This window comes from Curcuma longa, chromosome 19 (assembly GCF_044706935.1).
Source record: "Curcuma longa cultivar G26 ecotype Majalengka, Jawa Barat chromosome 19, ITB_CL_G26_1.1, whole genome shotgun sequence".
Classification (NCBI taxonomy): Eukaryota; Viridiplantae; Streptophyta; class Magnoliopsida; order Zingiberales; family Zingiberaceae; genus Curcuma; species Curcuma longa.
Genome location: NC_133879.1, coordinates 4,359,028 through 4,374,793, shown reverse-complemented (window position 1 = coordinate 4,374,793; position 15,766 = coordinate 4,359,028). Strand labels below are relative to the sequence as shown.

The 15,766-nt window shown below is 32.8% G+C and overlaps 1 long non-coding RNA gene across 1 annotated transcript; it reads left to right on the top strand.

Annotated features, from left to right (window-relative positions):
- The first annotated feature begins 3,155 nt into the window (after nucleotides 1-3,155).
- On the top strand, nucleotides 3,156-15,450 carry LOC141812395 (uncharacterized). The gene is made up of 3 exons (XR_012600276.1): nucleotides 3,156-3,447; nucleotides 14,085-14,258; nucleotides 15,267-15,450. It is a non-coding gene; the product is annotated as an uncharacterized LOC141812395 (long non-coding RNA).
- Nucleotides 15,451-15,766: the final 316 nt, after the last annotated feature.

The following is a 15,766-nucleotide window of genomic DNA, read 5'->3' as shown; positions in this document are numbered from 1 at the left end:
TTGTAAAGTATTTTTGCTTTCATTTTCATTTGTATTTTGTATTGTTTAATTTGCATTTTTTTTGTAAGAACAAGATTGTAAGAGACTTCTCCGCCTTCAAAAGGTATCTGAAAAGGAAAATATTCTAGTAGAGAGAGATCGCTAGGAGTTATGCATATGACGTCGAGTTTGATTCAAGCTAAGAATTCCGTTGTGCATTCAAACGATGATCACAAGATCAAGATAATAAGTGATAAAAGCTATTTACCTCCCTTTAACTCACACAGGTCCTAAAAAAATATATTTAAATAGTAGATTTTATTAGTATTTAGGCATCTAGTATAGTGTGTAGTAGAATGTCCAACTAATTTAAGGAAGGATAAAAAATAAAGAGTGCCCTAAATTAAAAGAAACATTAAATGGGTACATTTAAAAAAAAATGCCCCATCAGATGCTTTATTTCTAGAATACCTCTTATTTTAATGTTATTGTAGCAACTATCAGTAACTGGTATAATGTATAGCAGCTACTCGGCAGTGGCTACAATGTGTAGAAGTTATTAAGTAATTTCTATAATATTATTTCTTATTTTCAACATTATTATAGCAGTTACGATTAACTATTACAATATATAGAAGCAATTCTGTAACTACTACAATATCTAATACAATACTATTGTAGTATTATAGTAGCCACTTAGTAGCTGTTATAACTATTTTAAAGTAATTTTGATTAATTTAAAATAATTTTAATGAAGTTTAAATAATTTTAACTAAGTTGGTAAAAAATATTTTAATATAATAATATTTAGAGTTTAGAATTTAATTAATGCTCACAATTTTAAGATTTAGTATTTAACTATAACTATGTAGTAGCCACTGGTAGCTAGTACAATGTATAACAGCTACTCAATGGCAGAGCCAAGATTTACAATCAGCCTGGGCTAAATTTTTTTCAACAACAAACAACAAAAATTAACCCCGGGCTGATACCATAATAATTTTATCATCTGTCAAAATAAAAAAAATCCATTAAAATTCTAATGAACTTTGAAATTGACCCCAGGCTGGAGCCCAGGTACGTTTGTACCTGGCTCCACCATTACAGCTACTCGATAGTTATTATAATGTGAAAATTTATTTATTTTATTTTAATCAAATTAAATCTTAAATCTTTTCATAAACACATTGTAAAAAAAAGCTACAGAGTAACTTCTATATGTTAGAGTAACTTCTATATGTTACAGTAGCTATTGAGTAGCTACTACAACAATGCTAAAATAAAGGAGAATTTTCAAGATAAAATATTTTATGGGATGCCCTTTTAACTTGTTTTGAAAAATAGACACCTATCTAACGATTTGATAAATTTAAGATGCCCTTTTAACTTTTACCCTTTTAAAAATCCCCTTTAAGTAAACATGACCTTTTTCTGTGTCATTCACCTGATTGCGTAGCTTTCTCCTCCGCTTTCTATTAGAATAAGTAATTCATATCAATGTCGATATTCTAAAATGCAAATTAAAAGAAATATCAAATAGGTACATTTTTCTAAAAAAAGTTAAAATGTGCTCCAATCAAATGTTTTATTTTTGGAATACCTCTTATTTTAGTGTTACTATAGCATATATTAATAATTGCTATAACGTATAATAATTATTCAATAGTTGTTACAACATATAAAAGTTATCGAATAGCTGTTATAATATTGTTTCTTATTTTTAGCATTATTATAGCAACTATGATTAACTATTACAAGATGTAAAAGCTATTATGTAACTATTATAATATGCAAGACCTAATACAATATTGTTATAATATTGTAACAGCATCCACAATGGATGCTCTAACGGAGTGTTATAACACCCCCATTGGTGTTAAATACCATTGTGGAAGGGTGTTATAACACCCTCCAATTGAACGCGTTCAATTAAAAGCGGGGTGGGCCAGTCAGGAGGCTGGCCCACCCACGTGTATTGTTTTATTTTTAAATTATATTTATTAAAACGGCTAGTTTTAACAGCTATTTTAAAATTAAATAAAATTTTTAATATTATTTTTTAAAAATAGTAAAATTATTATTTTAAAAGTAAGATTATTATTAAAAATAATAATAATTTTAATATTTAAAAATATTTTTAAAAAATATTTATTTAATATTATATAATTTTAAGATGATTGAGTAGATGGTGGGACCCATAAATAATGAGTGTTAATGTTAAAAGGAATATGGGTGAAAGAGATATGTTGTTATAACGAGTATGTGGCAGTAGACTCTATGCTTTTTAATGAGGTGGAGGGTATTAATGGGAGTGAGTTGTGGATGCTCTAACAACTACTTATTTTAGTTTTTACAACTATTTTAAAATAATTTTGATTAATTTAAAGTGATTTTAAAATTTAAATAATTTTGACTAAGTTGATAAAAAGTATTTTAATATAATAATATTCAAAGTGCAAGATTTTAAAATTTATAATTTAGCTATAATTATGTAGCAGCTACTCGACAGCTAATATAATATGAAAAAAATTATCTATTTCATTTTAATGAAATTAAATCTCAAATTCTAAATCCTAATCACATTATAGCATGTAAAGAATAGCTTCTATACGTTATAACTACTATAACAACCTTAAAATAAAGGAGTATTTTCAAAATAAAACATCTATGAGACATCCTTTTAATTTTTTTTAAAGAACATTTAATTTCACGATTTGATAAATTTACCCTTTAAAAAATCGCCTTAAATAAACACAACCTCTTTTTGTGTGTCATTCATTAGATTGCATAGCTTTCTTCTTTCTATTAGATTAAGTAACTCGTATCAATGTCGATATTCTATAATGCAAATATGGGCAAAAACACTGTTAAAAAGATTTTCTATTTTCAGTTAGGCGGTTATAAAGGCGAAGCAGTGGAGCATTTTCCTCTGTCAACATGCACCCAGAAAACCACCCCCAGACTCCACCTCAATCAGTCCTCGCTCTCACATTGAGCTCGCACCGCCTGCGCCTGCATGGGCACAAATTGTGGGTATCTTCAAAACACGTCCGCTTCCCCACCGACAACGTTGGTTCTTGCGTGTCTCGGCCGGTGTCAGTCAGCCGCGTGCGGCCATCCCATCCCACCGTGTTTCGACCGCACGCATAAGAATACTTCTGCGGTGGCCACCGAAATCTCCCCCCTTCCCCTCCACGCGTCGTCCGGCTTTGAACGCGATTTTGCGTGCGTCAGTTGCCCATGCGGCGTGGCCAGGGAGATGCGCGGAAGCGTGGATTCTAATCCTCGACGGGCTCCGATTTGAACTCTGCCCCGACAATCTTGCTGGCTCGCGTTATCCTCCTCCTCCCTTGTTTGGTCTCGTCGATTGATTCCCTGCAATCATTTCTAGGGTTTCGTTTCTGGCGAAGCGGCAGGAGGGATCATGCTGCAGCGGTTCGTCGATCATCTACTCGCTGTCACCAAGGAGTAGGTTCCCGTTCCTTCTCCTGTAATCGAACTTATGTTTGATTGTTTGTTTTAGGAATTTGAGTTGCTAAAAGAAGGGGAAAAGGGAGAAGGATTTGCGTGGCTTCCTTTTTACAATTTGACTACTGCCGAATATTATTTTGGAGATGCAATATGCATGGTATTAATCAACGTTTGATGTTAGTGGGTGTTTAGAGAAAGAAAAGAAAAGGAGATACTTTAGCCAATTTGATGGGTGGAGTTATCAGAAATGGATATGATTGTGAAAGAGGGTGGGGATGCTAGAAATTTAGCTAGGTTGATAAGGCTAATCGAGCAGTTGGCTTTGCTTCTCTTCCTAACTTTATCTTAGGGGATCCTATTATATGTCTAGGTAGCAATTAAGTTTTTGAGTTTACACCTCATGTTATTTCCAAGAGACTATTATTATTCAGAGGATCCCAAATTTGACAGACAAATGAAATTCACACTGCAGGATCATTTTAAGTCATATGTGGAAATGTATTAGAATGGTGCTAAGCTTAAACTCAATCATACTACAACTGCAAAAACACTTCATCCACATTCTTTGATGTAGCGATGGATGGATATAGAAAATTAGTAAACAAGAACTTATTGATCCATTTCATCAGTTTATGTTCTATGTCAGATGTTTCTTTTATCAAAAAATAGTTAATGAAAGATTATTTTCTGATTTATCCTTTTTATCTCTGTATTTCGGTGTGAGCGAAGTAACATTGTATTTTTTGCAAGTGATTGAACTGTTGTGGTTCTTTGTGCAAATGTCACAACTTTGGAAGTTGGTATGGAAACCTATCAGACCGTCTTCTTTAATAACGAACAAATATGCTTTTGTTTTTGACCTATGTTTCTGTCAAATGTCAATGAAAGAAGATGCTTCTAACTTCATGATTATGGTATCTTAAAACAAGCATCTTCCCAAATAAATGATCATATTCCTGTATTTGAATAAGTTTGCAAAGACTCAACTGAAAGTAAGTTACATTTTATTATTTTACAATAATTAATCATATTACTAAATTATTAATTTACATGATAATCTATTTAGGAGTATATACATAAAATTTTGTTTGAGCAATTATAGGTTAGAATCTTACAAACAAGTCTGACTTAACTATTTATTATAATTTTCCATGAGTTTGTTATGTAGTGAAATTGTCTTTTCAAGGTTTTTGCTAGGAATTGTATTCTTACTTCTTAACCATGTCATTGATTTTTTTTTGGGCATATTAAAAGGGCAAATTCTTTGGCATTGTTTTAATTTTTAAAGAACCCCTATGTTGGCCCACTTATGTGACTGACACTTACATGATCACCTAGGCAGATTTTGAGAGGATCATATAATGGCCACAAATTTATATGTTACATGTGCAATTTTTCTAAAAAAAAAAAGTGCTTGGTTTATTTGAACTAATTTAAACGATGACATAAAATCCTGAATTAATTTATATGCTATCTTTGAACTTGTAAGCCTTAACATAAATATTTAATTCAAGTAATAAACATTTTAGGTATTAATTATATATATATATATTATTTTTATATAATCATCACCAAGCCATGTTTGTGCCAAATATTTAGGGTTAACTACTTAGATTTATTATGCAAGACAATATTACTGCCATATTAAAATTAATTAAAAATGATTTTTTTTATTATATAGGTAATATACTCCTAATTCTTACACCTTCCATTATACTAGATTCAACTCTTCTTACCTATAATTTTTTCTCTTTTTTTTTTTATCTTACAAAGCTTCACTGAGTTTCTTTTGAATTTTATCTTAACATTTTCATCTATGTTGCATTAATTTTTTATTCCTGGTATTTCCTAATAGCCCAAAATTCTTGCTAGTGTTTCCTAATAGCCTAATGATGTTTCTATTGTTTCCTAATAGCCCAACATTCAGATCAATGAAGCCTTGTAAGTACCATAGTTTTATTTGAGTTTCCTTTTAGCCTAATGGTCACACTACAATCACATAAGACCTCAAATCTCCTTTCCATTTCAACTATATATTCTTTATTTTATTAATTATATTTGTCGATATTTGCTTCTCTTTGTACAATAGAATTGTGGTAATTAAAATCCTACAAGGATTTCAACTCCATCCATCTTATACTCTATCAATTCTTTTCTTGTTACCGAAATTACATGTAATATATTTAGATTTTGTTCTAGTCAACATTTGAAGAATTGTATTCGTTAAGATTTGCGGTAAGTATTGCAATCTTTGGTTAGAATGAATTATTTTAGTATTCTACCATGCCATAGTCAACACATTGACACCTCGATGCATTTCAAAGCGTGCCAAGATAAATCCAAATGAGTTTTAATCATAGCCTTCCTTAACATAAGTTGATTTGCAAGGGGAGCTTTAGGGCTCTTTTTATAGAAGAATTAAGAGATCCCGTTTTCTAAACTAATTCTCTTTAAATAAAGTCTAATTCAGCCCAATAAATATAAGAACTTGTTAAAAACTTAAACAACTTTTAAGAATTTAACTTAAGAGTAAAATTAACCGAAACCCTAAATAATGCACCTTTTAAAGATGACACTATGATGGGATCCAATGACTTTTAGTAAAGTGGCCAACACATTCAAAATCCTTATTCACATAAAAAATTGAAATATTTGTTTACCAACACAGATGTTTGAAGTAAACCAAAATAAGCTAGTCTCATGCAAGGAATGAAATTTTGAGCCGTTTCCTCTGATACGGATGAAAATTTTGTTCCGTCCGTGGGTTGAAACCGGCACAGTGAAGGCTTCGGTGTTGGGGCACCTTAAGGTCCCGCTGAGCTCTTGCGATTTGTCCAGAGGGATCTCCGCAGCCGCGCAATGCGTCCGGAGGTGTCGTCGGGCTCGCACGACTCCGTTGGAGGCATGCAGTGTGCGGCTGGCTGGTGGTGGCATCAGTGACGACAACAGAGGGGGAGGTAGCAATGACCACAATTCCTTGGCGGGTGCTGCTGCAGTGGCAAGATGCTCGCGGTCGGAGGTGGGGAGGCTAGCTGTGGCACTGCTGTAGCGACCGGAGGAGGACAGGCGAAGGAGGCTGCGGTAACACACGGGCGTGGGCAGCGGGAGAAGACGCGGAAGGAAGGAAAATGAACTTAGGTTTTAATCAAACTTAGGTTAATGTTTTCTATCAACTCCTCATTTAAATAGGATAACCAAACATGCTTTTTAAAATCTTAATCAATTTATCCCATTAAAATATTTAAAAATTCATTTTAAATTCTAAAAAATCTAATAAATCATGTATATTCTTTTATATTTATTTCCTTATTTATTATTAATTATGTTATTATTTTCTTTTGTATTAACTAAATGAAGTTTCAATCGATTAATTTGATTAAATATTTTCTCTCTATATATATATATAATCGTGGTGTATAATAGGAGGCGCCATCATACTCATGCGACCTCTTCGGAGTAGCGCAGCGACGAGGATGCATCATGAGAGCGCGGAACAGGGCAGAAATAGTGAATTTAGGTTTAATTAAATTAATAATTTTAATCAACTTCTAGTTACTATGATTGAGATGATTTAAATAGGTTTAATTAAAGTCTAATAAAATTATCCCATTATATATATATTAAAAAATAATTTATTTTTTATTTTAAAATTTTAGATTAAACTTTTTATTTTTAATTAATATGTTTTATATTTAAAAAATATTGAAACTATATCAGTATGACACGATACGATAACGAAATAATATCGTTCCATTTCAGGACCGAAACCTCGGCACCGGTCGAGATTTTAAACGGTCTCATGACTTCATAGGCAACATATTGAGGATCTAAACAAGAACAATTGAATAAAAGAAAATTCAAATATATATGAACTTTGAAATATACATTTAAAATTTCTCATGAATTTTCAAGGAAATATTTAGATGGAACTAGATATAGACTCTTCTGGATGTAGTAGAAAGGGTGAACAATGAGAAAAGGAAAATTCAAGGATGAGGAAGTATTACTTCTTGTAAATTACAAAGGAAAATTGAAACGATAGAGAATATAGGTGTTCATTATTCAGTTAAATAATAAAACTTTGGTTTGTTTTGAGTTGACTAAAATGTGATAAAATTTTAATTTTTTCCTGTTTGGTTAAGCGTAAACCAAAATAAATAAAAGTATCAAATTCATCCTTAAATTAACAAATTTATGGTTGTCAGTTATTGAGAAACAATTTCTTGTAAATTACAAAGGAAAATTGAAACGATAGAGAATATAGGTGTTCATTATTCAGTTCAAATAATAAAACTTTGGTTTGTTTTGAGTTGACTAAAATGGGATAAAATTTTAATTTTTTCCTGTTTGGTTAAGCGTAAACCAAAATAAATAAAAATATCAAATTCATCCTTAAATTAACAAATTTATGGTTGTCAGTTATTGAGAAACAATTTCATGAAAGATTTTCAAGTGTACTTTAAAAATATTTACAATAACAATCCTAACCATAGAAAAATAAACTAGTTACACTATCATAACCCATGATCCATGGAGTCAGATCCTATAGTTATATTCCATAATTTATGGAATCAGATCCCATGTCCTACGATTTATGGACTAAGATGATCCCATGATTTATGAAATATTTTTAGCCTAATTTAATTTTAGGGATATAAATTGACACTCCCACACTGCCCATCAGGCCACTCAATAGGTGTTTACTATTCTCAGCTTGGATATTATACTTTAAAATAGTGAGCTACTTAACCCTTTAGTGAAGATATGTGCATGTTGCTTTTATGTACAGATGTAAGGGGTACAACTCAACTCACTCTCTAGCTTCTCCTTGATGAAGCGTTTGCAACATAAGTTTTGTGAACTTTTGGATAGCTGGATAATTTGGAACATGAAGAACATTTTTAAAAGCTTAATGATGGACTTATTTTAACATCTCCTACACCTGCTACAGTAGTCAAAGAACCATCCATTAGCTGTGACCATGTTTATGTTGCTTGGACATGGGAGTATCTTGAAAAGACACTTGGTGAATGGGTTATATTATCCGTAGCTTCTAAATCTATGATCGAAAAGTAGAAAAAGGGTGTATTTAAGACATTTAATCCAATAGAGGATTAATGACTTGAAGATTTGTCAAAGTTACCAATAACAAATCCCTACTCCTAGCTGAGTCCACCTAAATCCTTTGGTACAACGTTATTTTGTTATGACTTCACCATATGCATAAAATCATTGATTGTTATTTGTTCTCCTTGATGCCCCTACTCTTGGTTGAGAGGTTTGTTATTAAGCTTCCAACACTGCTCACGAGCATGATATGCCATCTTACAATAGGTGCACCATAAACTATCATGATCAAGAGCTTTTAATTGTTTAAGTTTTCTACTTTCAGGAAATCATGCTTTTTCCATGTTTGTGATTAAATTATTGCGACCGCTAGCTACCACAACTGATCATTTGGTGTTGTATGATTCGATCATAAGTCCTCTTCTGCTTTCCTCTCCTCAAGCCAGTGCTACCACTTCATAAGGCATGGAATTTCCTGCTTACAATGAATCTGAATTCTCACATGATCAACCTATAAGGAAATCATAATGGTTATCTTAATGAACTCCTTTAGAACAACAAACATTTATTTTTATCACCCTATAATGATCAACTTCTTGACATAAACTTTTCTATTGATTTTGTGTTTAACTACCTTATTTAGCAACCATTGTTTTCACCTTCACCTATACTATATAGTTGTCGTGCCTTTTGCTTTTGAATATATCTATTGCATTACATCCCAAAATGTCCTAAGTAGTAGCCAAGAATATACACGTTTCACTAATCTCAAGAACCATTGAATTCCATAGCCACACTATAATCATCGATTCTTCTTCACCCCATGCTTCAAGTTGAGGATATTCCAGTTTTGGCCCTGTACCTATAAGATGACTGATTGTTTCTACACCTCCTGACATTTTTATAAGTTAAAATTTGCAGAAAAATTAGTAAAAATGAGGAATAAATCGATAATGAAGGTCAAGCAACAAAAACAAACCACCATTGATGAAAAATAGAGGAAGGAATCCAAAAGGTTGGTAAAAGGAACATACAAAATATTCTATTTTGTGATGCAAGATGATTCAAATATTTTATTACTATTTTTATAATTTTTATTTTTAGTAATTTTTAGAGTTTTTTGGTATTTAGAGTAGTTTTGAGAATTTTTATTAGTTTTGAAATTTTTTATTTTTTTATTTTTAGGATTTTTAAGTCCGTTTAGGATTTTTAGGATTTCGAGTCCTTTAAGAAATTTTTCTTTCTATTAGGATTTTATCTTTCTTTTACAAGTTAGGGTTTTGGTCTATATAAACATCTTATGAGTTGATGTTTAAGGAGAAGTTTGATTTAATAATATTTTCAACAGTGTCGTTTATTTCCTTATCTCTTGTTATTCTTTCGAATCAACAGGTTTTAGAAGATTATTTTTGGTGTTCCCAGTCGAACCAACAGATTCAATATTGCCCGTAGGATAATCACTATTTTGTCCGGCGTTAGTTGGTATCAGAGCATTACCCGCAGGATAATCACTATCCCGTCCGACGTCAGTTGGTATCAGAGCTCTTAGATCCCATGGATGGTCGTCGTGGTCGTGACAGGCAGGTTCCAGTTGAGGAAGCCTCGCACCGTGATCGTAGCACCTGCGATGAGATACTTGAAGATCTACAGTAATAAGTTACGGAGTTATTCCAATGTCTAACGGTGTAAGATCTTGAAGATCGTGAGGTACGTGGTCAAGGTCGTGATAGGTAGGTTCCGGTTGAGGAAGCCTTACACTATGATCGTAGTGCCCAAAATTTTAATGGTCGTAAGTTCTTTTCCTTTTACTTGGATAAAATTTTTCTTGAGAAAGATATGGATGACAAGATCGAATAGTCGGTGGTTCAATTTATGACGAAGACAAGATCGAGTCAACTGGCGAGCCAGTATATGATGAGGTATTTTATGGTGAGGATTGTGAGATTCTAGATGGCAGGTTATCTGAGGATGCAGTGTATGTTCCATTAGAAGTATAACAATCGCCCAGAGATTTTGAGTTAATATCAGAGGATCTTCCTACCATTTACGCGACGACTTTTGATTCATCAACACTTAAGGATTTTTTATTCTGAAGACATTATCCTGAACTCGAGGATGAGTTTTTTTCAACCTGGGGCGTCTGATGTAGGAGTATCCAGCAACATGATTAGTTTATCTTCCGATATAACTATATTCCCTTCCGAGTTGTGACGAGAAGAACTCGAAGCTACCAACCTCCCTTTTGGGCTTTGAAAAAGGACGATTGAGACTACCGACAAGGAAGATGATCAACCCGTGGCCTCCTGATGTCATACTCGTCAGTGGATCGACGAAGATTCCTAAAGTCCAGCAACTACTAATAAATTTTGTTGATTTGGCGTCAGACGATCTTCTTCTCTGGTCGACTACCTGACACTACTCTAAACTCGAGGATGAATTTTTTTTTTCAACCTGGGACGATTGATACAAGATGATTCAAAGATTTTATTACTATTTTTTATAAATTTTATTTTTAGTAATTTTTAGAGTTTTTTGGTATTTAGAATAGTTTTGAGAATTTTTATCAGTTTTAAAAGTTTTTATTTTTAGGATTTTTAAGTTCGTTTAGCATTTTTAGGATTTCAAGTCCGTTAAGAAATTTTTCTTTCTATTAGGATTTTGTCTTTCTTATGAGTTGATATTTAAGGAGAAGTTTTGGTTTAATAATATTTTCGGTAGTATCGTTTATTTCTCTATCTCTTGTTATTCTTTCGAATCAATAAGTTTTAGAAGAATATTTTTGGCATTCGCAGTCGAACTAACAGATTCAATATTGCCTGCAGAATAATCACTATTTTGTCCGACGTCAATCCGACTGATGTTGAAGAATCAACGGATGAGTTATGATTAGGGGTGAAATGCTACTCGAATCTAGAGCTAGCTAGTTTTCCCCGAAATGCGTTGAGGCGCAGCAGTTAACTGGACATCTAGGGGTAAAGCATTGTTTCGGTCTAGGCTGCGAGAGCGGTACCAAATTGAGGCAAATTCTGAATACTAGATATGACCCCCCCCACCCCCCTAAAAAAAATAAGTGGGATTAAGGTCGACCAGTGAGACGATGGGGGATAAACTTAATCGTTGAGAAACAACCTGGATCACTAGCTAAGGCCCCTAAATGACTGCTCAATGATAAAAGAGGTAGGGATAGCGATTATCCTGCGGGCAATGCTTTGATACCAACTGACGCCAGACAAAATAACGATTATCCTGCGAGCAATATTGAATCCGTTGGTTCGACTGCGAACACCGAAAACAATCTTTAAAACTTGTTGATTTGAAAGAATAATAAGAGATAGGAAAATAAACGGCACTGCAAAAATATTATTAAATTAAAATTTCTTCCTAAATATCAACTTATAAGATGTTTATATAGACTTAAAATTCTAACTTGTAAAAGAAAGACAAAATCCTAATAGAAAGAAAAATTTCTTAACGGACTCAAAATCCTAAAAATCCTAAACAGACTTAAAAATCCTAAAAATAAAAAAATAAAAAATTTCAAAACTAATAAAAATTCTCAAAACTACTCTAAATACTAAAAAACTCTAAAAATTACTAAAAATAAAAATTATAAAAAATAGTAATAAAATTTTCGAATCATCCTGCATCAGTTGTCCTAGGTTGAAAAAAATTCGTCCTCGAGTTTAGAGTAGTGTCAGGTGGTCGCCCAGGAAGAAGATCGTCTGACACCAAATTAATAAAATTTATTAGTAGTTGCTAGACTTTAAGAATCCTCATCGATTTGCTGATGAGTATGACATCAGGAGGTCACGGGTTGATCATCTTCCTTATCGGTAGTCTCAATTGTCCTTTTTGAAGGCCCAAAAGGGAGGTTGGTAGCTTTGAGTTCTTCTCGTCACAGCTCGGAGGGGAATATAGTTGTATCGGAAATAAATTAATCGTGTTGTTGGATGCTCCTGCATCATTTTGTCATTAGAAAACAAGTAAAATAGCGAAAAAAAAATCACATATGAAGGCTAGAAGAAGGGAACTCAAAACCTAGCCTAACACTTTGATAACATAACTGAAATTGAGAAATAATTTTATGAAAGATTTTTCTAGTGTACCTCACTTCGAAAAAACTGTGAGTTATATATATATATATATATATATATATAACAATCCTAACAATAGAACATAAGACTAGATACACTATTAGATCCCATGATTTATGGAATCAAATCCCATGATTATAATATCCCATGGAATTAGACCCCATCCCATGATTATATTGCATTATGGAATCAAATCTCATGATTATATCCCATGATCTATGGAATTATATCCACGATCTACGGGATTAGGTGATCCCATGATTTATAAATATTTTTAGTCTAATTTAATTTTAAAGATATACATGGTTAGAAAACTACTTTTTCCCACAACAATGAATAATACAGTGTTATAAAATCTGTGTGAAAAGAATCACAATATATAACAATTTAATATGACATGTTATAGCAAGAATTTTAGTCCATAAAAAAAATTAAAATTTAAAAGTTATGAAATTTTAATATGAATTTAATTCAATCCAAACCAAATTGATAATTTTGATTGGTTTTGATTGTGTTTAATGCTTATTCAGCTCCCTTCAATTTCTAAACAATGGACAATTTTTTTTATTTGGTGTATTAGGTTTATCTTGATTCAATTGGATGGAGGAAAATAGTTAATAACATTAATGGACATAAGATATTATAGAAATAGATATGTGATGTTATTCATGATTTTAGGGTGTTAGTAGCTTATATAAAATTTGCTAACAATTTAATAATGTATATAAGTTGTACGGTGATTGGAAATTATTGTGGGGTCAATTGATCCTACTTTCATTAAGGTTAGTCCACCCTTAACTCCCAGGGTGATCTTAAAATCAAGGACAAACTCAGGCATCTTGGCACATTGATCGAGGAATGGTGTGGAATTAAAATCAATGTTTTTTGCATCTTGATTTGGATGTGTTTTTACTTCATTAATACATTATATCCACTACCTTTTCCTCTTCTGTCGATCAGAGAAAAAGAAGTCCTTTTAGTCTTTCCATCCTGGTGATTAAAGAAGGGAGGCTGTCTAATTGACTGATCGATAAAAAAAATAAAACATGCACCATAGAGGACCTATGAAAAATAGGCATTCCCATCACTACCATGACATACATGTTAATCACCAAAGTTAAAAATGCAATCACCTTAAACTAAAGTTAGCTGATATTCATAATGGAGAGCGAAGAATAAGATTAGTTGGCTTTTCTGTGCCAAGAAGGTATTTGCATGCCTACTCGCAAAAATGATTGCAATATCTTAAGATCTATATTTGGCATTAGCTTGGTAATTTTATCTTCTTTTGACAATGCATGTTACTCCATTGTCGAGTGGATAGTTGTGGCACTTCAGAATCTGGATGTTTCTTTTTGACATACAAACATCATTCTAAGCATCAAGCCTATAGTTACATACATTTCTTCTTGGAATTTTATCTTTCTTAAAAAATAGTTAACATTGTTGTTCCCTTCCAACATTGTCTTGCAGGTCAGTGAAGTCATTCACTTATGAATCTTTGATCAATATTGCGAGGTTGATAAATGGTGTTTCAGCACTTGTGTTGTCGATACTGCCAGGGAAAGCCAACATTCTAGAGGGGATCCATGATTGGGAGCTAAGACCCACTTTACGTGGACCTCGCCTACCTAGATGGATGGAGAAGTATGCTTGAATGTGCTGCTTTTATGTGATATAAGAATATGCATTTTCCCATTTTACTTATTTTGAAGTTAGTACCAATCTTACCTTCTTTTTTTTTTGGACTATGAAGTGAATTGGCAATCCATTCTCATGAAAACCTATTACATGGTTGCAAAAGTAGATACATTCTGGAAAATGCTAGAATATACTTTTAAGACTTAGGGAAGTGAATGAGCCAAAGCTTGTTGTTTTTATGAAATGTATAAGGCTGTTTCACTTTGGTGATTATCTTATATGCCTTTTCTTTAATTTACTTCTGAGCATGAGTTCTCTAAATATGATGAATTGTGTGGACTAGGCTATAATTTAGTAAAGAATACTGGATGCCGATACAATTTTGTTGTCTATTCTTTTAGAAGCTATTGCTTTGATTCTGTAAGATTGGTATTGATTCTCTCCCCCTCAACATTTCCCCCCAGAATTGCGATGATGAGATCCAGAAGAAAAGTATTGCTTTTGAAACCCTTCGACATTCTATCTATGCTTCACTTTCTCTCCTAGTAGACTGGATCAATAACTTATGCATCTATCCAATTTTCTCACCATTTTTTTTCTCTCCAACTTTCTCTTCTATTTAGATGGGTAGAAGTTGAAAATTTTCTACCTTCTAAAGTAGATGATGAAATGCATGACAGAAGCAGAGTGGAGCCTTAACTTGATCAATGACAAGTTGGTGGTAGGATCTTCTGTTCACATAAGTGCTCTGCTTTTTCTTCTAGATAGAAGCCATGTACAATATAATTAGGAGTTGTTTGCTACAGATCATGATATAAATTTTAAAACATCCCTTCAATACTTTATTCTATGCATTTTCTCCCCAATGAAAAACTTGTTAGCTTGTTTTCGACAAGGTGAACACAGAGAATCTAGTGTATCCTTTCTTTTGGATCTAAGGTAGTTGATAAGAAAAATCTAATTTTTGCTTCTAGGTTCCTTTCATTCTCCAAGTAAATTTTTTACTCATGACAGTGGTGTTTCTTCATTCAACATGCTGGTTCATCAGTTGTCCTTGGATCTTGAAACTTCCATCGATGCTTCTTCTATAGCTGGTGAAGAAGATTATGATGACAATCTATGTCCTGCATCTCCAATGTCTCAGGCTTCACGACTATCAAATGGCAGCACAGTCAGTAGATATGATCGACGTACAATACGCCTGATCAAAAGTTTGGCTGTCCTGGATCCTTTGGCCTGCAGCCTTTTTTCTGAGGTTGTTTAAAGGTTTTAGGAGAAGTGGAGCAGCAGGAAACCTGAATGTTAATCAATTTGCAAGCCCTCAACTGACTAGAAGACTGCTTCAAACAAAGGATCATGTTCTTCAGCGCACTACTGATAGGAGGCGAGGGGTAATTGAGGTATTATCCATGGTGACATTCCCAAACAGTTAATTTAGCAGCAGATAATTCATATTATGATACCATTCTCTTTATTTGTGTTATTCTAATGAATTCATTACTGTTTTTTCAGGA